Source organism: Varanus komodoensis, unplaced genomic scaffold (genome assembly GCF_004798865.1).
Source record: "Varanus komodoensis strain SLA01 unplaced genomic scaffold, ASM479886v1 scaffold4, whole genome shotgun sequence".
Lineage (NCBI taxonomy): Eukaryota > Metazoa > Chordata > Lepidosauria > Squamata > Varanidae > Varanus > Varanus komodoensis.
The window spans coordinates 57,790,375-57,810,556 of record NW_025335941.1 but is presented as its reverse complement, the minus strand read 5'-3'; positions in this window follow the sequence as shown (position 1 = coordinate 57,810,556).

Below are 20,182 nucleotides of genomic sequence, written 5' to 3'. Positions count from 1 at the left end.
CGTATGCTAAGTGCTGACACCAGGGTCTCTCCTGGCTGCCTCTTCTCCATCCAACCACGTAACTAGTTAAAGTAAAGAGGAACACTGGTAGGGAGCCTTCAGCTCTAGCTTGCGGTGGTGAGGTCACCATTGTGAGCAAACACTTCCCCAGAGTCCTCTCTCCGTTTCAACATACACAAGAGTCCTGATTAATTTTCCACATGTCCGTGGCTGTATGGGAAATTAATCTGTTTCTTCTTGAGTGTTCCTGGAGAATGTTTTTGAAGGGTAGAGGTGAGGGAAGCATCTGCCTGTCTCATGCGGGTATCCTCTTTTCCTGAACATTAGTGATTATTAGGACAATCACAGCAAAAAGCAACTATGGAGACAAATGAGGCATTTCTTGGCCATGAAATGAGGGACCAGAGAGCAAAGATGGGATCAGAATGTGTTCCTACCCCATAACTATGAGAAAATCCCAGGATGTTTCTAAATGTTCATTTCAAATGCAATAACCAGGGATAGAAGCTTACACTTTCCACCCATGAGTGAGAGAGACAGAAAGATCCAGCATTCCATTCCTCATTTAGTCCTAAATCCATTTTAATTTGAATTGTGCACAGGAACTGAGCCCGTTCTAGCTGAGCTGTATAATTACGCAGCGGATCTCTCAGTGGTACTAAATGTATAATTATGAAGTTCTCCAAAGTATAAGGACAAAAACAACTGTTTGGTGTTGGGAGCCAACGGAGAGTGTGTGGCTGTCCCCCTGCTCCCCATTCATTTTTTTTTACTATATACACTTTCCATCGCATGTAGTTTACTGCCTACTTAACTTCCCATAAAGTGTAATTAGGTTCTGGGTTGGGTTGGAAGACACATGGTGTATAATATATTAACTGCATTTCTTATTCATAGAGTAACAAAGGCACTGCACTAAACAAATGCCAAGCGTTTCTCTTGGAAATAATACAAATAATTTGTCACTGCTCGTTGGGCTTGCATGATTAGAACCATGGCTCACTCTTGAAAAGACTTCTTTAAAAATACCTAGAAGAGCTGATTGCTGGCTACAGGCATTGTGATTTTCCCTACCCACCAATGCAATTAACTATCTAAGCATCACACTGAAGACAAAGAAAATAAGCTGCTTTGAATGTTGTTTGTCGGGCTTTATTCATTGCTTTTAACCTCTAATCCTGAAAGAAGCAAACAACAACAAGTCCAGGAGTAGAGGAGAAATGGGTCGGATGGAGACAGGAAAACAAAGGATGTGCTGTTTTGCATCTCTTTCTGCTTCATTCCAGGTAACTGCAGCCAGCCAGCAGTGTGCTCAGCGTGATCAGACCACAGGCCGTCTCCACCCCACTCAGGAACATGTCTTGGATGAATCCTGCCCAGCTGCTTTCCACATCTCTAGAAGGGCCTCATCTCTCCTGCAGGGTCAATGCTGTCATTTGTTCATTCATTGCTATACTTCTAGACCATCCAAAAGCCAAAATGCTCTGCATACCAAACCTGTTCAAAACCAAACCTGAAGCCATACAATGCAGTAAGTATAGTGAAGTGTAATATAAAATCTTAAGTCTCTAGTAGGACATCAACATACTAACATATTTCTTTGTGTAGCACCTGAAGGACAGAGAAGGCAGGGAAATGGAAGGCTCTTTCCCTTCCGTTGCTGCTTTTCTGGGGAACATTCCGCATCCAAGGAACCACCACTGAAAAGGCCCTCTCTTTAGTAGCTGACTGCCTGTCCTTGCAGACTCAGAGAAGCACTTCTGAAGATGATCTTAGCAGCTGAGCAGGAATGCAAGAGAAGAGACTTTCCTTCAAGTAGCCCAGCCCAAGCCATTTATGGTTCTGTAGCCTAATACTAGAAATGTACTGGAAATATACAGCACTGGCATAAGGTGAACCTATTGTCCAGCTACGTTTAACCATCTTGTTGCTTTGTTTTTTTACTCCAAAGATGTTGCTGGGCCCTTTGCACTGCCAGACCGCCATGTGATACATAATGTAATGCAGAAGCCCTATGTATAATGCACTTAAAAAACTAACAAAACAAGCAGTGAGGGACCTATTGGAAGGAGAATTGGTCAAGATTACTGGAAGAAGGGAGAGGGACACTTTGTCCTTCAGATTATTACTATTATCATTATATTACATTTCTATATTGTCCGTATCTGAAGCTCTCTGGGCAGTTCACAACATTTTAAGTCACCCATCCAGGTTTCAACCAGGCACAACCCTGATCGGCTTCCAGGAATAGGCAGGATCAGGCACTTCAGGTATGCAGAGCAGGAATGCTCTGTCCTAGTTTGGCACAGAACTCTTATAGGGTTATTTGAGAGTGGGTTGTAGTGGTGGTCCCATCCAACGAGGGAAGTTCAAGACAAGCCTGCCTGGTCCTGGACTTTCTTATCCTTCCAGAGGAGGGCTTCAAGAAGGAGGCTGGGGGTGGGGGGGCTTCCTCCAGTGACCCAACACTTGCCATTCCTGGCTTTTCCAGACCTGAATATACAAATTTACCATGTTGCTAGGATCCAGAAGGCAAAGTGGTCCTCACTATTGTCATGCCCTAGGATCCAGCGGCTGCAGAAACAGACAATAGTCGTTTACCAGCAGACAACCCTTCCGTGTGTGAGGAGTTACAGCAAATCCAGAGCTGTCAGCCTCCATAAGGCCTCAGATGTCCTCTACATATCGCTGAGATAATAGTGAGTTTGGTGAGCCAATGACTGAGTTTCAGCCAGTGACCTGTCCAGGGTCCTGACAGGACAAAACTGGCTGGATCAAGCTAGGCAGAACTTTGCCTGGCCTCATTGGATGCTTCTGGTTGTTTTTAGTTGATGTTCTAGTTATTGCTGGTTTTACTGTCTTGTAAACTGTCCAGAGCTTTTAGGAATGGGGCAATGCAACGAATCAAAACAAGCAAGCAAAGTTATCACTGATGATATTATTAACAATAGTAATACAATCCAGTCTCAAAAAATCCTATGGAGTCCTAGACCAAGTTAGAACAGCTTTTGCATTCAGTATGCACACTGAGTGAATGTGCAGAAGTGGAAATGCGGTTAATTCAACAAAAAGAGCTGCACCCATTTGCACTGGTAGATTTTCCCATGTGGCCAAGAGCCCTGTAAGAGCAAGATTTCCCCTTCCACAGCTTCCAATGCACAGATGTCAGGGCAGGCCCTGCAGATGTTGCTTTAACATGTGCACCAGTGAACAGAGCGGCTGTTCTCTTCCAAGGTCTGGTTCCACCCTTCAGCTCAGTAAAAATAGTGCAAAATGCATGCAGCCACCCACCCAACACTCGGAGTCTGCTGAGTGCTGTGAAACTGTGAGAGCGAGATAGTGCTTGGCACCCCAGGGCTGCCATCCTCCTCCTTCATGAAAAGAAATATTTCTGTGGTTTTGCAAAGGGCTTTTCAAACACAGCTGTGTGAGCTTTGGCACGAATTGATATAGAAATTTGTGTGCAAGCATTGCTCATAGAGTGTTGATAAGAAACATTGTTTTCATTTGTTCTTCTTGCAGGAGTCTGTAATTCAATCCAATATGCTCTTCCATTTTGGTGCAGTTATGACTAACATGGAATAGCAAGATATCACACTCTTCAGAACCCAAATGTAACACAATTAGATACTTTTTATAATACCATATAGGACTGTTTTCTTAGGAGATTGTGAATAATCAAAAGTCAAGTTCACTGCAGCTCTACAATTTCCATCTCAAAGCTAGTACTGATGCAGACCCATATCAAATTGGAAGCTTTTTCTGCTTTCATGCAAATAGCCACATGCATTTTCCTTTTTAATGCATATTTTCCAATGTTTGTTTTCATGCAGTTTTAATCTTCATGTTGTCTACTTTACAGTCTTAGAAATATATGAATTTCTGACTGTAAACTATGTTTAGGGTCAGGAGGGACAAATTACCCAATTAAGTCCATTAAACAACTTTGAGAAAGTTGATCATTGGACTCTATTCACTTTATACTTGACTAGGCATGCTAGAAACTTTGTCAATGGACAGCAATGAGTTTGAATTTTGGCCTGCAGATTCACAACAGATTCTCTTTTCCTGAGTCAGTCAGGTTTCTTCCAATTTTCCGCAATTTTATGCATAGTCATAGAAAAGTATAGGAAATTAAAAACCCACTAACCAAAACTGTGCATTTCCCCCAGGGGTTAAAGCATAAAGTAAGAATTTGGAGGTTTTGCATATTTGGGTGTTGGATTTGTGCATTTCTGAAGAAGTGGATTTGTACTTCACAATACAACATTGTGAAAATATACATGAACGTATTTGTGCAAAATCCGGTTCTATCAATAAGCAGCTGGCAGAACAAAAAGGGCCTGACAATTTTATGATGCCCACATATTCCTATGCTTAAGTATCAAAGCAGCAGGTCCAAAATAGCATGCAGAGCAATAGCTGTCTGGAATTACCTACTGCACCTAAGAGCCCATTCAGAAAATTATCAGGTTATGTTTAGATGGTGAGGGCAGGATTTCTCCAGTCATGCCATGCTTGTCCCAGTCCAATGAGCTGAAGGCAATTGGAACTCTCATGGGAAGAGGCTTAATGGAGTTGTAGACTTAATTTCAATACATTTCAAGGTTCCAGCAACGCCTCCCCAAATGCAAAGGACACCCTCATCAGAACAAGAAATGGACCAGGATCGCAGGATTGCTTGTTCCACACAGCTCTTCCTTCACATCGCCAGCGTTCATCGCTTGTCTTCTGTTTCTGGCAAGGCATTTTCTGTTGCTATTCTTGCCTTGTGAAATCTGCATCAGGGCAAAATGTGTGATCCAGGAAGCTGTAAGCTGGCTTCCGCTGTTAACAAAAGCAGCAGAAGCATCCTTGGAGCCCACTTTTAACAAACTGAAAGAATGCTGACTGCTGACATGTTAAACATACACATCACATCTTCCCAGTGTCAATTCCCCCCAAAGCTACAGGAAATCAAGATAGCAAGTGGCAACTTCTCATTTCCCAAACCATCCCCAAACACTCATTTCTGATTCCGATCAAGACAAAAGGTCCTTTAATTAACTCCCTTTCTTTATCTGCCTCCCATCGCATTTCAGCATGCTGTCAAAGGTGCTACTGTAGTCCTGCCTCATTAATACAATGAGAACTCTCTTTAAAAGGTTGGATCGAGGGTCATACTTTAGTCATGTTCGTGCAACCAAAAGAGGGATGCTGAACGAATGGAAGAGGAGATCAGGTTAGTGACGCTTGGCCTGTCCCACCCTCTGCAGTGACAATCACATATGTACACTGTTTGCTTTCTAAGATGCCACAGAAATCTGAGTTCCCAATTGCTCCAAAATAGCAGGTGTACATGGGAGGAGATGAACCTTCAAGTCACCTGGCCCTGAGCAATTTAGAGCCCTGCATGTTAATACCAGCACTTGGAATTAGATGGGGACATGGACTGGAAGCCACTCTTGATGGTTAAGGATTAGATTAATATGATCATATTGGGCAGTCAGTGTTGAAAGTCTGACTGTCGTGTTTTGGACAAGACAAAGTTTCTGGACCATTTTCAAAGGCAACTCCGTGTAGCACCCGTGATGTATAAACTGGATCCTTTAGAAGGAGTGCAAACTCATCCAGAATAGATTAGCTATCACTCATCCAGGCTGGCAAACCACCTACTACTCATCCATGCTGTCTTGGCTGGATTGAGTTGCAGTGTATTGGCTATCATTCAGTCCATTGCCATGCCCAGACACTGACTGAGAACTGTCACTGCCCCACCTGGATTTGATGAAAAGGAGGGACAGATCTGGGTGTCATTGACATATTGATCATCTCTTATGCCACAGTTCCAGATAATTTCCCACAGTGGTTTCATGCAGATGTCGCACAGCATACTGAATAAATCTAAACCCTGTGGAATCCCATAGCATGACTGCCAAGGCACAGAGCAGTCACCCCTTAGCACTGCCTTCCAGATTCAGTCACCCAATAGGAGTGGAATCACTGCAATGCAATGCTTCTGACTCCTAACCTAGACAGCTTAGCCAGAAGGATATCATGATGGTATTGAAAGTCACTGAGATTTCCAAGCAAATCAACAGATTTATATCCCCCTGTCCCCCTTCTGGCAAAGGTCATCTGACAGGATGACCAAGGAAGTTGCTGGTCCAAAGCAGGTCTGAAGCCTGATTGAAATGGATATAGATAATGCATGTCATTCAAGAGTGCTTGGAGTTAAATGACAGCAGGGGCTCAAGCACCTTGCCAAGGAAGATAATATTGGCTACTGGCCCAGATCTATCATAATCATCTCAGCTGGCCTGACACCCTCTGTTAAAGAGGTGTTTATGACACCCTGGAACCAGCCTGCTATCTCCTCCTATTAGAAGAAATAAGCTATGAAAAGCAAGGATCAAGCTTACAAGGAGTCAACCAGGCTGGCCCAAGCACCTTGCCCACATCTTCAGGCCTCAGTAACTTGAAACCCTTCCACTAAAACTGGACCAGATGGTTCTCTGAACAACTCTGCTAGGGGAACTGCATTACGTATGGTGTCCAATCCATGATGGAAATTTACTTTAGACCATCTTTAGTTTCCAAACCTTCTGCTAGTCAACTCCTTAAAGTGACTCAATAAAGGGAACACATGTATGTTTGTCAATGCATGAAAGGTGTGTGTGATGACTTTTTTAAGCTATCATTTTAGCTGCACTCTAAGCACTAACCAAATGTATCCTTCAGTACTTTCCCCCCCAACTGTTTGACGGGTGCATCCATAGGGAGGCTTTACAAATCACACCACTAATACTTTGAGAGACTAGTTTGATTTTTGAAATGCATAATCAGAATAGAAATTGGAGGAGTTTGCTATTTGAGGATTTCTTGGTAGTTTGTATAAGAAGACATGTTTTCTTATCCTATGCATTACATCCTGAAATGGTCATCAGATTTCTTGTTAGGCTACATCAGGAGAAGTATAGTTTCAAAATCATAGCAAGTGGTCTTTCCTCACTATTCTGCAGTAGTTGGACCTTGCTTTGAATAGTGTCAAGTTCCGGCCACTACCCTCTAATGATGATTCAGATAAATTGGAACAAGTTCAGTGAAGGGCAAGAAATGAGCCATGGGAACCAGGAACTAAGAACAATGAGAGAAAATGGAAGAAACTGGGTGTGATCATGGTTACATTGCATTTATAGCCTGCTTTTTGTCACCCCAGAAACTTCAGAACTCTTGAGGATTCCCGATGCAATTAGATAATTCGTCTCTATCAGAGGGCTACCTGCACACAACCAGGAACATTTGGAACTTCTTCAGTACCTGGGCCCCTGGACTGTGTGGCTGCATCAGCTCATACTCAACCCAGTGGAGGGATCCCTTACAGCAGGGATGCTACCCATTCAGCACGAGGGACAGATCCCATTCCATAGAAGCTTACAGGGGCCATAATGCAGGAAAGGGTGAGATTTAACTGAAAGGGGTGGTGCCAACATACCACTAAAGAGCATGTTTCAGCTTAAGGCATTTAGTGCCAGTTATGAAGTCTTAAGAGTGGTGTTTCAGCTTTGTGGAACTGAGGTGGATACCACATCATTGGTGGCTGGGGGAAAGGGGACAGGAAGGGGCATGTCCTACTGGGGCGATATTAATGGCCAGAACAGTGCCCTTAGTGGGCCCAGCTGGGCCTCCAAGAAAGAGCCTCAACACCATTTCACTATATGGTGACAGCTTTGCAGAAGAGGAGAAGGTCATAGTGGACTCATATGGAAGGCACTCTGGTTTTTCTGTTCTGTGTGGTAGATACCCAGCCCACATCACCTCTGACCTCTCTGCAGGAATTCCAGTCATATTTTGGGAAATCTAAACAGAGCAATCCTTAATACATGTTTCAAGCAACTCATCTGTCCAGTTTTTCAGAATGTGGGGGAAATGTGCAGCTAGGGATATGGAGAAAATCCTTTGGGAGCTGGAAATCCACTGGATTTCCTTGGTTTGTGTTCTCCCTCCCCCAGTTCAAGTTTACCATCCATTCACTTGTGCCAGTTGAGTCCAGACAACTAGAAAACTTCCATCTGTAAGAATGTTGATGATTTGTGTCCTTTCTTCCAAACTGTCACTAGAATTTTTCCCTGGGTAAGCATGTGCTTTTAACATAAATGGTGCTATTTTCAGAGCTCTCACGAACCATGCTTTGGGATACCATTTTGTACAAAACTGCATTTTTCTCATAGGCTAAAGCAAGAAAATACACATTCTCTAGGAATTTGTGTATTTCTTTTGAGAGTCACACATGTTTGGGAATCACTTATGAACAGATGTTTGCAAAATCTGAATCCACCAAAGAGCACACAACAAAAGAAAAGACACCCAATGAAATGTAGCTGGAGTAGTTTTTATATCCTTCGTACAGTATATCCCTGGTAACTTAATCTGAAGGGTTTTTTTGTGTCTGATTTTCAGTACAAAGACTGTCCTCTCAGAATGATCTATAAAATCCATTGGTATACACTGTTTTTCAAACTTCCTCTGTCCACAGTGGAGCAGACCAGTTCTGTGGAGATGAAGGCTGTAAATGGCTACTGGTTATGATAGCCCATATACCACCTTCAGCTTTGGAAGCAGTAGGCCTCCGTGTACCAGCTCCAGGGCACAGAAGAAGGTCCTGCCCTACTTGTGAGATTCACACAGATATTTGATTGGCTGCTGCACAAAAAACAAGCACCCTTGGACTGATCCAGTGGGGCTCTTATTACATAGAAACATAGTAAATCAGGAGGAGTCTCCAGGGCCATCTAGTCTGACCTCCTGACATTACCTTTTCATGTAATGTCCACCTATGTTTTTCCAGTCTTTCTTTGAAGGCCTCACTGACAGGGCTTCTACCACTTCTCATGGAAGCCCATTCCATATCCTAAGGATCCCAACCATAAGGAGGTACTTCCTGAAACCCAACCTGAAACCCAGTTCCTTTAGCTTTGCCCATTGGATCGTGTCCTTCCCTCCATCATAGGGTAGAACAGGTCATAAACAGGTCATGGCTCTAATGTGTAACACACCCCTTCACATACCCATCTGTTGCTCTAAGATTCCCTCAGAGTCCCCTCTTCCCCAAGCTGGAAAGACCCAGTTCCCTCAATCTCATCTCCTCTGCTCTCCTCATTACATTCTTATGATAAACATTTCCTAAAAGTCCCACACCCAGCATAGTTTGGCATAAGAGGTTCCTAACAGGATGCTAATTTCTCAATATGAACCTACTAAGTTGTTAACACTGTCACTAGAACTAGACCTTCATAACCTGGGGTTAAATAAATGGAATGACCTTATAACACAATGCTATACATGTCTATTGAGAAGGCATCCCCGTTTGTCTAACAGGGTTTACTTCAAAGTAACTGCCAATAGGAATGCTCCACATATTATATGGGAGAACACCTCATTGAGTCCAGTTGAGCTTACATCAAAGTAAATAGTGTTGCTCTGTCAGTATGATTACCTAATGATCTTACTAAACTCCACCCCACACCAAAAAATCCATTAAATTAAGGGACCTCTTTAAAAATTAGATTAGCTATATTAACTACAGAATTGCTCAAGTGTTGAAATGGGAGTTCAGGTCAACAGACATTTAAAAAATGAATTCAAAGAATCATTAATAGGAGCAAATTCTGCTTATGAATTAGATATGCGTTATTTCTTCCTTGATGGGTAAAAAACAATAAGAAAAATCTTGGCACAAAATGTACATATTTCAGAAAGTAACTTCCTCCAATTTCTGAATTAGTAAATTATTATTTATATAACTCTGTGTACATATGGTTCTAACAGACAGATGGTAGCCAGTTACATACTATAGCCATTGTGGGTGGAATGACAAGAAAAGAGTTTGAGGAAAAGCTATATTAAACATAAAGCTGAATAGATCTGTCAATCTCAGCACTGCCAAGATGGTAAAGGGCTTTGAGGTCAACCTTGTTCTGCTCTGCCTGTTTCTGCATGAGTTTGCAATTTATCTATTTATTTAATTGCAAACCATACAGAAATTCACACAGACACACACACACGTGTGCTTTTTTTGCTATTCTGCACATTCTCCTGCAGTTTATAAGTGGCCCATTTCCCGCAAGAACTTTGCATTGTTGAAAAGCAGTTTTGTGAGCACTTTTCTCAAAGTATTTTCTGTGCACTCTCCCCTGATGAATGCATTTTGTACCTATTTTCCCCAAGCTGAGACACTTTGGGTAGCAAAATATAGATTTTGAAATGCAATCCTGTCTCATCTTGCTGAAAGGTTCAGGTCATGTGAAGTGAATAAATTGTGGAGATAAAAATAAACACACTAGCAAACCAAAACTCAGCAGAGTGAATTTCTCACCCAAGCCTAATTACTCATCAAGAAATGTCATTATTCATAGTATGAATAAGGTTTCTGATGGGAATTCTCTCCATTTCACAAACGTTTTTATTGCATTCATTGCAAACATCTTTTATGTTCTTTTCCCCCCTCTAATTATTCTCCACTTCTCAGTATTATACAAATTAAACTTGCTCTAATAGAATGAGCAGTGCGAAAAGACTGTTCCAATTGATCCCAGAACTGTGCTGCTTCATTCTGCACATGTGAAAGCCAGTGGATAAGTAAGCTTCCTTCTCCAGTTACCATCAGTGGAGAAATACAAGAAAGAGCTTTATCTGCGATGATTTCTTAACCCTGGGAAGCCCTCCCAAAGGAGATGCATTTGGCACCTTCAGTAATAAAATCATCGCCATCGCCATCATAATCATGATCATCACAATCATCATCATCATCACAATCATCATCATCATCCAATGGACACTGTCGGTTATTTTTTTAATAATTATCATTACATTTCATGTATATACCATCCAACAGCCAAAGCTCCATGGGCAGATAACTATTTTTAAAAATTCACACAATACAGGTACAATAAAACCTGCATAAGTTTTGATACGAAAATCAAAACCAGAATTCTATAACCATTTAAGGAGTTAAATACATTCAGAAAACTAAACAATGGCAGACATAAGCTTCGTGAATGCGTTAGAGCTGTTAAATTCAATTAAATGCTTTAGCACAGAGGGAGAGCAATCTTTACCTGGCACTGGAATGATAAGGAAGTTGCAGTAGGCTGGGCTCCATGGGAAGCTTATTCCACAATCAGGAGGCTACCACTGAGAAGGCCCTCTTGCTTGTTATGGTTTTGCATAGAGATTCCTTTAATTGTATGTTCACTGATTCTGGATGAAGGGAAGTTTATAATCTGAACAAACCAACCAACCAAAAGTTCCAATATGCTCATTAGTTTGGGAAGATAGAGATCAGATCTGTCTGGATCAGAATTTACCAACATCATCTTCCTCCAGCATCCCTACAGGTATCCAATAACAGTCCAAGAGAGTTACTTCACTTCATCACACCGCACCTAACTAAAACATTATTTGTGTATGACAACTGAGACATAAACTGTAAATAACAAGCAATATAAATTTTCTGCTGCCAAGGACTGCTGTGCGACTTTACTTTTCAAACAGAGTTCTAAACATCTAGACAAAAATGGATTTAGAAACAGCTGGAGGAATCTCTCGCTGTGCTTTTCAGTGTTATGGGCTGCTTAATGTCAGAAAGTATCCAAGAAAAGCATTGTATAACTGTCTGAACCATCCTGGAATCCTTCCAGTGAAGGATATCCTTTTGTTTCAAACTCTGTGGCACTCAAAATGCCCCTAATGCATTTTGCACACAGAAAAACAACTTAGGAAATGGGGGGGGTGCATCTAAAATTTCCTAGCTGTAGCTCTCAGAGACTACAGCGGTTTGAAGTTGGACAGAATGAATGGAAACCCTTGTGTTTTTGAGTGAGGAGTAACAAAGGCTTTATTAGCAGCAACTCAGAAAACACCACACATTCGGGAAATTCAATTTGAGAAAGAATTCAATTCAATTTGAGAAAGAAGGATGGGGTCTTAATGATGAATACTGCACACAGAACTGAGTGATTCTTGTTCTCAGGTCCAGCGTTTGTGTCAAACTCCATCCATGCAACAGCAGCCAGCAGTTCAGACACAGGCACCTGGTTTGCAAAAGTTGTCACAGCTCTGTGTACAGCCAGAAAACAGCACATTATGACAATTGTCCTAACTGTGTCCCAAGGAAAGTCCAAATACTCAGGCTCTCACGTTGATCCATATCAAGAAATAACTTTTACCAGTTTTCACCTCTGGTAGGAGAAGGACCTTTGTGGAGTTTTGGATTCTAATTGCCCATTCAAGACTAATCCACCCTCCAGAAATATTTTGAATTACTCTAGGGAACACAATTTGGTAGCTGAGAAAATTCTCCTCTAACACACAGGCCTTTCTGAAGAGGAAATGCTAGAGAGAATGGTTTAGCAAGTTGGAGATTCAGAGTTGTCCCATCGTGCTGTTCATGCTTTGATCCTATGATTAGCATCCCTGAAAGCCCTGGATCTACTAGATCACAGGGTACATCAAATGTTTTGCATGCAGATGGCCTCCATTTCAATCCCAGTGATCACAGTTTCTGCCTGGCTCTTTGGTTGCTGATGTCAGGAGGAGAAACTAGTACTGGGCTGGATAAGAGGACCCATCTTTGAGGCACCTTCACATGTTCAGGTTGGAAGGAGAAAGAGGTCTTGGGTCACCAAAGGCCATCTCATAGAGAATGAATAAAAAGGGTCTTCAGATGAGGGACCAAGTATCGTGATGTGGAGCACTCTGCCTTATTAAACCTTCAGGATAGTAAGGTCTTATTGACAGAGTCTGGGGAAGATTATCCAGGTACAGGATGGCCAAAGTTCAAGACCGGAAAATGAGGAACTAGGAGAAATTAAAACTGAAATATCCATACATCCCTACAGGAAAGAGGCCATTGAATTAAATTAAATTAAATTAATTGATATGTAATTGATAGACTAATTAAATTGAATTAGCCTATCTAGCATTGCTCTTTCTACACTGTTTTTTTCTATGGATCTTAAGAGGTATGCTTGGTTTTCTTTTCTTCCCTTGCTTGGCTGGAGCTGTGAGCATAGCCTGTAGTCCCACTGTTACAATTACTGCATAGCAGTCCAAAGTGTGCTATTGCAGCATGTGCGCGCAAATTTTTTTTTAATACACCCTATCACTGATGGACCACTGAGTTTCCCTTTGTCTAACTGAGCCAGACTGGAATGAAAACCACACACCCCAGTTTGTTCTGAAGAGGAAATGCTGGAGAAAATTGTCTAGAAAACTAAATGGAGATTTTGAGTTGCTGCTAAGCATTGGTAACAGTCTGATCCTGTGTAAATCCCACTATATTCTGTGCATCTTATTTACAGGTTAGCTTTCACAGAGCTGCAGTTTATGGCCTATTTGCATTCATCCCTTTTGCATTCTGGTCCAGGAAAGCTGCTTCAGGGTCTGTGTGAGGCCTTATTGTTGGCACAAGATAGTCATGATCTGAAAGGATAGGTGGAAACTTGGAACTAGACCAGAAGTGCTTGGGGGTCTGAGTTCATTGGTACAAGACAATTATGAAACTATTTTTCTAGTGCACCCCAAAACAGAAAGAAAACCATCTCCTGCCTTCTTCATCTGCTCTAAAATTGTAATAAGCCACATATGCCCAAGACCTTGGAGAAATTCACCAAACCCAAGGGCAGTCCAAAACCTCAAGACTTTTGCAGGATATTGATGTTCTTGGGGAAATAGGTGAGAAACTCTCAGACCAATTTTCCTTTCAAACTGATATTTCTCACTATCACATTGATATACCAACTCTTGCAAGGATTAAGGAAACAGCAATATAAAATGTGGAATCAACTAGGAATATTAGCAAGAGAAGGTAGAACATTGCAGCTTCTCTTTGGAAGACTTTACATTCTTTTCAGAAGGCATTACATTATTATCCTCAGCTCCATGTTTTACAACCATCTTATAAGTTCATCCCACCATGTGAAAGAATAACTAATGTGATTCTGCTTCAGTTATTTTAACAGCATAACCCCCTAAAGTGGGTAATATGAGAAGATTAAATTAAAAATATGCTAATTTGCAGGAAGGAAAATTTTGGTTTTGGATGCAGTGTTGTCACTTATGAAATTACTTTGGCTTGCCTCTGAAAAGAACATTCCATTGTGCTTACCCGTGTTTATTTTAGGATTTTATTCATTCCACTGTGTCAACAAGAAAGAGAAAATGATCCAGCTGCCCACCATTCATTACAAGTGAATATTGCCATCTGCCCCATTGTATCCCATTCTACCTCCATGGAACTCAGGACAGCCTACATGGAATTAATCTATTTTAGTTTCATTAAGTGTCTCTATTTATATATTTTCAACAATCCTCCCAGGTACTTTAGCCCATGACACAATGACTTGTCCCAGGACAGCAGATCCCAAAGTCTCCCCATTCCAAGTCCAGCATTCAGTTACTATGACACGTTTAATCTCCTGAAGCAAGGTGTACCAATAAGACTAACCCAAGAGATTGCACTGTGCATCAGCTTCAAGCAAAGCCCAGAAGCCCAAGCAGAATCAGAGTTCCTTGCTCATCTTCTGTTATTTCTCAAATTAAAAACTTAAAAGAAGGAAATCATGTGATAGTCAATGGAAAGTACAATGCTTCCAATTTAGGAAACTAAATGTGAGTTTGGTAATGAACTGAGGCAGACAAGCTCCAAATGGATTCAAGCCAAATTGAGCTATTTGTTGACGCCCCAAATTGAGGGTTTAGTCAATGCACAAATAAATCAGAGCCAGGATGGTGTAGTGGTTAAGAGCGTGTGACTGGGACTCAGGGGATCTGGGTTCTAGTCCCTGCTCAGCCATCGATGGGTCATAGACTCTTGGCCCAACCTACCTCACAGGGTGGTTGTTGTGGGGAAACCCTGCATTTGTACTTCACTGGGCTTGCAATCACTTGCATTTATTCCCCTTGCAATCCTGGAACCACTGTTGGAACACTATTCCTTATTCTTTTCCTGTGAGTACCATTTCCATTACTCATGCTGGAGAAATCCACAACAGAGTCAAGTGGGGCTCGCGCTCTATGTTGGGCTGCCCTTGAAAACAGCCCAGATACTCCAGTTGGTTTAAAGCAGAGCTGCCAGACTACTGACAGGGTCCAGTTGTTATTCCCACATAACACTGGTCCTCTAGCAGCTTCACTGGATCCAGATTGAAATTCCGGGCCCAATTTAAGGTGCTGGTTGTTGTTGTTGTTAGTTGTGAAGCTGTGTCCGACCCATCACAACCCCATGGACAACATTCCTCCAGGCCTTCCTGTCTTCCACCATCCCCCAGAGTCCACCTAAGCTCACACCAACTGCTTCAGTGACTCCATCTAGCCACCTCATCCTCTGCCGTCCCCTTCTTCTTTTGCCATCTATTGTTCCCAGCATTAGGCGCTTCTCCAGGGAGTACTTCCTTCTCATTAGGTGGCCAAAGTATTTGAGTTTCATCATCACTATCTGACTTTCTAAAGAACAGTCAGGATTGATTTCCTTTAAGATTATCTGTTTTGATTTCTTTACAGTCCAAGGGACTCGCTGGAGTCTCCTCCAGCACCACAATTCAAAGGCCTCAATCCTTCGGCACTCAGCCTTCCTTATGGTCCAGCTTTCACAGCCATAAATTACAATTGGGAAAAACATAGCCTTGACTATACACACTTTTGTCAGCAGGGTCTCTTCATTTTAGTAAGCTGTCAAGATTTGCCATAGCTTTCCTCCCCAGGAGCAAGCACCTTTTAATTTCTTAACTGCAGTCACCATCTGTGGTGATCTTGGTGCCCAAGAAAATAAAAACGGTCACTACCTTCATTTCTTTCCCATCTATTTGCCAGGAAGTGAGAGGACCAGATGCCATGATCTTAGTTTTCTTAATGTTGAGTTTCAACAAGCCAACTTTTGTGCTCTCCTCTTTTACCCACATCAAGAAGCTTTTTAGTTCCTCTTCACTTTCTGCCATGAGAGTGGTATCATCTGTATATCTGAGGTTGATGATATTTCTCCCAGCAATCTTAATTCCAACTTGTGATTTATCTATTCCTGCCTTTCTCATGATGTGCTCTGCATATAGGTTAAATAGGCAGGGTGACAGTAAACAGCCTTGCCAAACTCCTTTCTCAATTTTGAACCAATCAGTGGTTCCATGTCCAGTTCTCACTGTTGCTTATTGACCAGCATACAAGTTTCTCAAGAGGTCTGGTACTCCCATCTATTTAAGAACTTGCCACAATTTGTTGTGATCCACACAATCAAAGGCTTTAGCATAGTCAATGAAGCAGAACTAGATGGTTTGCTGGAACTCCTTAGCTTTCTCCATGACAACAAATTGTATGTTGGCAATTTGATCTCTAGTTCCTCTGCCTCTTCAAAACCCTGCCTGTACTTTTGGTAGTTCTCGGTCCACATACTGCTGGAGCCTAGCTTGTAGGATTTTGAGCATCACTTTGCTAGCATGTGAAATGAGTGCAATGGTGCTGTAGTTTGAACTTTCTTTGGCATTGCCCTTCTTTGGGATCGGAATGTAGACTGACCTTTTCCAGTGTGGCCACTGTTGAGTTTTCCAAATTTGCTGGCATATTGAGCGTAGCACTTTTACTGCATTGTCTTTTAGGATTTTGAATAGCTCGGCTGGAATACAAGGTGCTGGTATTTATGTATAAATCCCTAAGCGGCTTGGGACCGGTCTTCCCCATATGCCCCCCAGCCTCTTAAGATCAGAGGCAGGGGTCTCCTCCAGGAACCCTCCTTGAAGGAGAGTGAACACCTGGAGGAGGGCCTTTTCCGCTGTGGCATCCTGTCTGTGGAATGAACTCCCCAGAGAGGTTCACCTGGTGATGACGCTATATTCTTTTCGGCACCAGGTAAAAACTTTTTTATTTGTCTGACATTTTAATATTTAAATTTTAACTGCTTTTATTGACATGCTTAGTCATATTCTACCTTATTTGTTTGCATTTTGTTGGTTCTGCCTTTTCTGTTTATTTATTGTGTGTTCAACTATGTTTTCCTGAGATGCTGTTAAGGATGGGGTAGAAATGCTGTAAATAAATATAATAGATAAATAAGTGAAGTCAGCTTTCTAGGAATCCAACCAGTGGATTCTGCTGCAGCCTGGCTTTTTCCAAGTCATATAGAATTCTGTGGAGTTGTAGACCGATCATTTATGGGGAGGCAGGAGTTGTACTCATTTGTACCAGTGCATGCTCAAGAGATAATTCCTCTTTAGCAAGGCATTTACCAACTCCAAATAGCTCATGTGGGTGGTGGGTGTTGCCATCTGTTTTTCTTTTTTGTTAGCAGGCCTAGCAGTATGGACAAGTTATAGCTTCTTTCTTGTTAAAATGTTGAAATTTTTAGTGTAATTTGATGATGTTTTTACCATACTATTTTTATATTTGTATTTTATTGTCTCTGCTAACTGTTGTTCATTGCCCAGAAAGTGTTGGCTCTTGGGTGGTTTAGAAAAAAATAAAATAAAATACATAAAATAAAATTCAAAACTATGATACTAAAGCAAATTGCTGCAAGGAGAACTAAAACTGATTGGAAAAAACTGATTCTGTCAGTAAGCAGATGGAGCAAAATATGCTGGACAAGTTATTTTCATACACACACACACACACACACACACACACACACACAATATTTGTATGTTGTTTCATATCTAGACAGACTCTGGAACAGTGAACAATAAAATATAGAAGCAATAAAAGAAATGCAGTGCATTAAAAACAGGATAAAAAGGACATGATATCTGGTCAGGCAGAAAGCCTTCTTAAAAGAATCGGATCTTCCACCAAAAAAGCCACAATGTAGGTGCTTGCCCAACTTCCCACAATGGAGAGTCCCAAAGATGGAATGACCACACTGAGCAATCCCTGTTTAATGGACTCCAGTCAGACCATAACGTCCACCTGGAAGCACTGGGAGTACTGATGAAAGACAGAACAGATTCAACAAATCACATCCATGCCTAGATAAACCACCATGACTTCTTCAAAGTTATCTATCTTTCTATACATACACTTATCAGAGAGTAAGTTCCATTCAAGTACTGCATAGACCTGCATAGGTATTTATGACATATGCTCTATATTGATAAAGAGGCCAACATTATTGTAATGCGCTCTTCGTGGGGTTGCCCTTGAAGATGGTCCTGATGAACTAACTTCAGTTGGTCCAAACTGAAGCTTCAGAGCTGCCAGGATATTAATGGGACTGGCAGGTATTCACATATAATGTCAGTCCTTTACACTGGCTGCCAACTGAAGTCCGGGCCAAATTTAAGGTGCTGGTGATGACCCATAAAGCCCTAAATGGCTTGGGTCCAGGATACCTGAAAGAGCGCCTCCTTCGCTGTATGTCCCCCCATGCCTTGAGATCTGAGGCAGGGGTCCTTCTTTGGGAGGCCTCTTTGAAAGAGATTAGCAGAGTGGTTCCCCAGAGGAGAGCCTTCTCTGTGGTGGCACCCCAATTATGGAATACGCTTCCCAGAGAGGTTCGCCTCGTGCCAATGCTTTTTTCTTTTTGGTGCCAGGTGAAAAGCTTTTTATTTTCCCTTTATTTATTTATTATATGCATTTATAGACCACCCTAGTAGCCCAGAGGGCTCTTTCGGTAGTTTACAAACATTAAAACCTACCAATCCTAAACAAATAAATAAATTGGCTATACCACGACAGTATAAAATAACATAGTTAAAATGAATTAAATGAATAAATATAGCATTAAAATTAACTAACTTTAAAATATTGGTTAAATAAAAAGATCTTGACCTGGTGCCAAAAAGCATATAATGTCGGCACCAGGCAGACCTCTCTAGGGAGCGCATTCCATTCCAAAGTTTAAATGGTTTGAATGGGTTTTATATTATTGTATTACCACATGGTATGCTATTGCAATTCCTAATTTACTTGTTGTGTGTTGTGAATCGTCCTGAGACGCCAGTAGAGGGACTGTCCATAAAACTTTAAATTAATAAATAAAAGTGTGCGTGTGTGTGTATGTGTGTGTTACATGAGCAAATTAACACCATACTGGCTTGCCTTGCACACTAGTGAATAACCAAGTGACCTGACAAAGTTGCACATTCTGTTCAGGATAAATGTTCCATGTATCCAAAATGTTTCCTGTAGCAGCTCAAGGAGGGGAAATTGGTAAATTTGCAGCCCTTAGCACCTTGCACATCCAATTTGGTTCCTAGAAATCTAATTAAAGATCAATGAACCAAGTGCTTGAAAGCCAAGCAGTTTAATTGATGTGATTGTATGATTTAGACAAATAATAAATGCGCTAATGTTAGTGTTATGTTAAGTGTTACACTCGCTCATCAAAAGTCAATTAGGAAGTCACTGTAAAGGAGCTATCCACAAATAATTAGGAGGACCCCTATCAATCTTATTTGTGCAAGAATTTGGCAGGGACAAAATCATATAACCTAATTCTGGCTACTTAATATCAATACCTAAAGACACATATCATTGAACATATGCTCAAATCATGCAGAATTCAGGATAAGTATTTTATTAGTCATTTAAAATATAATATAAGTGCGTAGGAAGCATACATTAAGTGAGGTTAATATGCATCATTATTTCCAACAGATACTAACAATGGATGGAATTAGAATATTGCCCTTCCCCCTGCTTTATGGTACTTCGGCAGCTTTGTTCATCAGTTCTTTGTCTCATCAGTTTTCTTGCTTACACCTGCAAGTGGGGAGATGAGATTGCCAGAAGAAAGTATCCTGTTAGGAAGTATGTATTCTTTCTAACTAGTGACGTCTACTGTGTCAGTGACCGAGGAGAAATGTTCCAGTTTCTCCACATTAGGATCATGGGTCAAGGTCTTAGGGATCTTTGAGGAATATTATGGGGTAGGGGAGGAAAATTTAATTGATTTGCACTGTCCCCCAACCCTGAATTCTACTTTGTTAGCACGGGAATGCAGCCAACATTCTGTCATGTCAGTCAATCCAGATTGCAAACTTCCGCATATTGCAAGGCAACCACAAAACTCACCTTCTTGAGCCACAAATTAAATGCACCTAAATAAGCACCTCAAAACCATTTTCACTGTGTTTTGTGCACAATCCATCGATTTGTGCAAATTGTAATTTGCACGACTTACAACTGGACACATTATGGACTATAAAAAGGTAAAGGTAAA